Source organism: Elephas maximus, chromosome 1 (assembly GCF_024166365.1).
Source record: "Elephas maximus indicus isolate mEleMax1 chromosome 1, mEleMax1 primary haplotype, whole genome shotgun sequence".
In the NCBI taxonomy this organism is placed as follows: domain Eukaryota; kingdom Metazoa; phylum Chordata; class Mammalia; order Proboscidea; family Elephantidae; genus Elephas; species Elephas maximus.
This window is the reverse complement of record NC_064819.1, coordinates 22925375-22931953: the sequence shown is the minus strand read 5'-3', so window position 1 is coordinate 22931953 and position 6579 is coordinate 22925375.

Sequence of the window (6579 nt, the reverse complement as noted above, 5' to 3'; positions counted from 1 at the left end):
CTCAGAGAAGGAAATTTGAATAGGAATTTGAAGAGATCTGGCAATGGTTATTGCTATAAACAAACACCAATTTTAAATTAGGTAATAAATGAAGGGATCACTGCAAAAACAAGTAATGATTCAGATAAATCCAATGAATGTAATTCTTGGAAGAGATTGTTAGAGTAACAAAATGAAGAAAGGAGAGAGAATTTAAACTGGAGCAAAACCATGTGTCCTTTTTAAGGGCACATATTTCCTGAAGATACAGGCCTTCCATCTGAATGATCACCTCATACACATCACCCCAAGTAACCAAGGTGAGAAAATGAAGTGTGTTACTGTTAATCCCTGCAAATGGATTTCCAGAAGGATCACAAAGTTAGGTAGCAGATTCATGACTCATCATTGAATGAGAATTTGGTAGGACATCTGGAAAATTCCACACATATGTCTAATGAGGCTTATTCCTCTCAAAGACTTAATCAGACTGGAATTATTCACATCATTCTCTTAACAAACCTCCATCTTAATTTCAGCCCTAGAGATTCAAAGTTGAAAAAATATTTCGGTGTTTTAATAGAAACGAAACTAAGTGTTTAAAGTTTTAGTGAGGTTGTCAAAAAAGTGAATGCAATCTTAACATAATATAGTCATAATATTGAGAATGAGGGAGCTTCTCTGGACTGGTTAAATTATACCAGAAATATCATATTATATGATACACTTGAAGTTATTAGAGTTTGTTCAGAATAAAATAAACAGGTTGATAAACAAGCACAAAATATTTAAAAGTTCTGAAAATATTCCACATGAGTAGAGAAGATTTGAAGTGAAAAGTGAGGAGGAAATGACAATCATCTTCAAATATCTATATGACCTTTCCCATTGGTGGAGGATTAAACTGACATTGAGTAGGGAGTAAAACCCCAAGGAGTAAAACCGAAACAATGGCTAGAAGCTGCAGAAAAGCAAGTTATTTCATATAAGGAAGAAATTTATAAAACCAGTACTGGCCACAAGTGGAAAAGGCTGCTTTGGAAGGTAACGTATTTATAGTCATCCCAAGTTTTAAAACATCTGCTACAATCTGCAGAGGAGATTCAAGAATATATGTAAGGCTGTCCCAGGTGATTTTGAAGTCCCAAACAGCCCTGAGGTTAGGACCTGAAATGACTGCTTGAAGTGACATTTTAAGAAGCATTTAGTAATGACCTAGTCCTAGCAGGGATTTTATGGGAATGAAAAAGTAGATATGGTATAAACCACTGATCTAGAAGACCTGATCTGTACTTTCTAGCCCCTTGTGTGACAGTCACCTAAAAGCACTTGAAATACCAGACAGATTGAGTTGTCAAATATACCTGTCCTCTCTAAAACTGCAGCAGTTTCTCTCTTCCACAGCGACCCCTACGAAGCCTCTTGCATAAAAAAAAAAAAAAAAAAACCGTTGTCGTCTAATCGATCTGGCTCACAGTGACCCTATAGCAAAAAGTAGGACTGCCCCATAGGGTTTCCAAGGAGCGCCTGGTGGATTCAAACTGCCAACCTTTTGGTTAACAGCTGTAGCTCTTAACCACTACACGACAAGGGTTTCCAGCCTTGTGCATTTAATGAATGCTTGGAGAGTTGAATTTCAATGCCTTTTATTTGCCTCCCCTCCCTATCACCCCAAGATTTATGCCGGTAGCTTTAGTTCATCAATACTTACATTGCTCTGCAGGTTTTTCAGCTATCCAATGAACTGTGATAGGATAGGACATGCTTTTACTAATAGGTAATAGTGATTTGCTAATGTTTTCCTACTCAGTATTCGTTTCCATTTCCTCTTGATAAACATACTGTGAGTTTCACTCAAATATTCACCCCTTACCTATGCAGACCTATATCTTTGGGGAAGACCATCTAACTTCCACGTCTAGGAAAAGGCCCTGGTTGGCTTAAACTAATCAAGACATCTCAAATTCTTGGCCACAGTGATTCATTAAAGCATTGACACCTGACCCTAACTAGGCCAATGAGATGTGAGGAGATGTTTTCTGGGGACTTCTAAGAATAAGCAGAAATTAAATTTATTGCTGTCTGGTTTGTTTTGACTCATAGCAACCCTGTAGGACATAGTTGAATTGTTCCCATAGGGTTTCCAAGGCTGTAATCTTGACGGGAGCAGACTGCTATATCCTTCTGCCGACTTTTTGGTTAGCAGCCAAGTGTTTAACCACAGCGCCACCAGGGTTCCTTCTCAGAGAGAATAAAAACCCACTGCCATTAAGTCAATAAGATAGAATAGAGGATGTAAAAATGTGTTGTCTGCTACTGCTAATGTCATTTCTGATTCCAAGAGGGAAGTTATTATACGTGGAGGTGGGCAGGGATGGGGGAACCACAGACATATTAAGTGTCAAATGGTGCTGCTGGGAACTTGTACCGGAAGCTTCAGTTTGGGTCAGGGAGTCTATTAAGAGCAATCAGTAGCATCCCAACAGATAGAGACACTCAAACAAACCTAGAGTGAACTGGCAAAACTTGAATAACTTTTCATTTTTATTAATATTAACTCAGTTTTTTTCCCCACCTCCTCTTCTAGACATGCTCTTTTTCGCCTCAACAACTGCTTCCCAAATAGCAATTGTTTTGCTTTCTGCATACCTTATATTCAAACAATGTCCCCCACTTAAGGGGGCCCTCGTTGTCTTTTTTTAACTCAGTAAATTTCCCTTTTCAATGCCCGTCTTTCCTAGGGGCTTCGTAGTTTAATCATCAGTGCTATAGAAAATCTTAATCACATACCTATTAGGACACATACCCTCAGGTATTACATTATTCAGTTACACATCTTCCTTGCTCAAATTTTTTGAGACTGTGACTTAATTTATGATCCCTAAACTCACCGCAGCCTCTAGTTAGTAACTTGTGAATGAAAGAATGGATGAATGTGTTCAAGTTCTTAATCCTGGAAAAGCCAAGATATCAACTATACCACAAAATGAGATATTTATATCGTTCAAGTAGCTTCATAATTAGAAAGTCATTTTTACTTTGTAGTGTCCGATAACAAACTATGACTTATTCTACATCCATAAACCCATCTTTGATCATTTTACATGATACAGCACTTTCTCAGGGACACAGTATAGGATAGACACACTAAGAAAAGAGACTTCCCAAAAAAGTTTAATGTAAAAAAAAAAAAAAAAAAGTGCCAGTATTTTGTCTACATGCCTAAGCATCTCAAGATTTTTAATTGCTTTTCACTTCAGGAAGATTGTGGTGTACAAACATTTTACAAACCTGATCTTGAAAAACAATGAAAAGAATATTCTGTGCTTTAATGCAAAGAGGAAACATTAATTTGTCCAGTTTCTCATACAACATGTTTATTAAACATTTCAGTGTCAATAATTTCTTAAGATGGTAACATTTAACCTTGTAATGTAGCTAATACCAGTTCTACTCATGGGAGTCTATTTTGAACTTTTGGAAGAACTTTCAGTAAAATGAATGCCACTGTCCTCAGATTGTGCTTGGAGCAAAGACGAACATCAGCTCAATCTTTCCAACTAATAAAACATCTAATGATGCAATTTTTATGATAACATTAATTTACAGCTTTATGTAACATTAAGGATTTTTATTTTTGCTTCTGTTTTTTACTGAAGCTCAATGTATCAACTCTGAATATTAGAAATGTTCACTGAATTTAGATTTTAAATATTGAATTTTAAACTTGGGTTCCAGGAAAAATCCTGAAAAATAAAGTTTGATATTTTCCACCTTTTTCCTGCCCTCAACCATAAAATTTCAATCTGATATAACTTTTCATGGAATCTGTGTCTGTAAGTAGAGCTTCTTAAAACACCTTGTTAAAAATAAAATTTTTTTCTTTCCACCAAAAGGGGATTCAGAATCACAGACGTTCTGAAGGAGCGTGTGCTTTAATGATTATTCCCACCTGTTTTTTATTATGAAGTGGCATTTCGTACTATCATTAGAAATATACATTTATAGATAAAGTTTTGCATTCAGGTCTCTTTATTGTTTGATCACCTATGACTAAAGACCACAAATCAAATAAAAACTATATAATATACTCTTATTTCAGAGGCATATGTATATATACACATATATATTTGTAGAACAATCCACTGTTTTCAATGTGATTCTGGTTTTAAAAAAATGCTATTTACAATTTTCTGACAGAGAAATAACCTCAGCCTTTTATGGTATGAAAATGAGCAGGGACTTTTTATATTTGAATGCATTTCACCTTGGGCAGATGAAATTAAGCAACATTATGGAAAATCTTCTCAGAGTGAGGCCTTGTAGACTAAGCCATGGGGGCAGAACAGTAGATTTGCTATTTCTGGGTCCGTGTTAAAAAAAAAAAAAAAAATTACTGTTGCTGTCGTCATGCTTCTTCACCAAGAAATTAGCGTTCCAAAACCAGGACTTCCAAATTTTTCGATAGACGAGAAATTAGGTCATTCTTCACCATTTAACGCTCTCATCGCTGGCTAGTGGTACCCCACGTCTACCATCTAGGTACATGTTCACAGTGCTGCCATTTTCTAAAACAGGTGAGTTCCTCTAAACCAGCGGTCTGGATTCACCGAGGCTCCATAAGCATCACATTGCATCACATTTATAGTTCTTTACTGTGCCAATCTATAGCAGTTAAAAATGTGCTATGAAATTGATATATAAAATTCAAAGCCCAAACTATTGCTGTAACCAAGCGTTAGTCAGTGTGTTGTCCTCCAGTTTCTGGAAGCATGGGAATCTCTGAAATAGCAAACGGAACTTCAGCACCATTTTGTATCTAAACTCCAAACTTCTAGCTTAAAAATCAACCAAGGTATATTGGCCAGAAAACTATTTTCTGGGACTCTCATAGATTTTTTTTTCACTCTTAAGCCATGGATTTTGAAACACGTTGCAATAAACTCATAAAATAAGCATGTCTTAACTTATGTCTACATAGCCAGTTACAAAGTTTTACTAAAATCCATATTTGTTCCTGAGAATATCCGAGTGCTTTGAGAAAAGAAAAAAAAAAAAAAAGCTTATTTCACTTATAGGAAAATAATGAATGAACTGGAGACCCAGAAGTGGGAACAACGAAAATCAAAGTAGACAATCATTTACTTGGGATAAAACTGGACAATAAAGTATTTAAATTGACTCATACTTTTGGAAGAAATAGGACAATTATTTATTTATATGTATTAATATTCTTAAAACCTAGACAGTGAATACTGGCTTTTTCTATTAAAGGTTTTATGTACTTCAAAAGGAAGCAGCAGTTAAGCAAATATTCACACTTCGCTCTAAACCACAATGTTTATCAGCTTAGTGTGTGAGAGAAGTAACGGCGTTTCCATTTCCTTTTCTGAAATGAATTGGAAATAAGACAAAGCTAATTTACAAAATGTTTTACTGGGGTGGATATTTATATAACATAATATGGAGAAAAAAATACAAATTCTCTGTTTCTCAACTGTTCTCAGGAAGAAGACAAAGGGAAGTCTAGATGCCAAAGATGGACAGCCACTGAAAACAGGGTGAGGAGTTTGGTTAAGATGTATAACTCTATCATATTTTTTCATGATTAACTGGATTAATATATTCTCTTATGAATTCATCCATGTAATTGATAACACTTTTTGAAACTATCGATTGTTTTTCATGAGTGTGTGACTGCGTGTATCACCACAAAAGCTCAAGTCACACCATGCTAAAAGATCCTGTGACCCATTTTGTAGAAACCTCTTTTTAATTTTTTCAGCAAAAATAAGCCTTCATGCTTGGAATGTGTTTGGTCCTGGGGGTGACAGGTGCATTTATAATCTAGTGGAATCAAGAGTAACAAGGAGAAATACAGCCAGATTGGTACTTTTGTTTTCACAACGGTAGTCTTTTCCTTGAAGAGCAAAATTCCTGTTTTAAAAATTTAAATGTTAGTTTATTAAAATTATTTGTTAGCTTCCAAAACTTTGACTCGACAAATATCTCTTGCAACTCCGTGTTCAAAATCCTTGTCTAGGTGCATAACTTTTGTTCTTAGCGACTGCTTAGGCAAATTCTTTCTATTTTATTTTCTACTAACCTCCAATAACATAAATAGGATACTTGGTGAAGGATACGAACCACTGTTGAAGAATAATGATTGTGTAGGAATGAGGGAAATGGTGACCTTGAAAGATAAAACAACCAATGACAAGGTCATTGAGGTGAGGATTTAGAGCTTTTGCAAAGTGTATATATTTTAGGGAGTCATATTTGGAACAATACATGCTGGGCAGTAGAGTTATAGGAGAAGTTACATGCTAGCTTATTGATAATACCCATAAATCTGCATACATTTTTTTAGCATTCTGTTGTGTTTGGTTTGGTTTTAATTTGGATGTCTCTACACCATTTCTGATTTGTAGGACTAAGGAAATCTATTTTTTCCAAGGCAATTCATATCTTCCCTAATATTTTTCTAATGCTTCAGCATTCCTAACTATTCACTGGCTGCTCTTATGTCAAGTTCTTTTTTGTTACTTTAAGCCACTCACTCAATTCTGTCTGTTGGAGCCATAGCTGTTAGTTAATTCC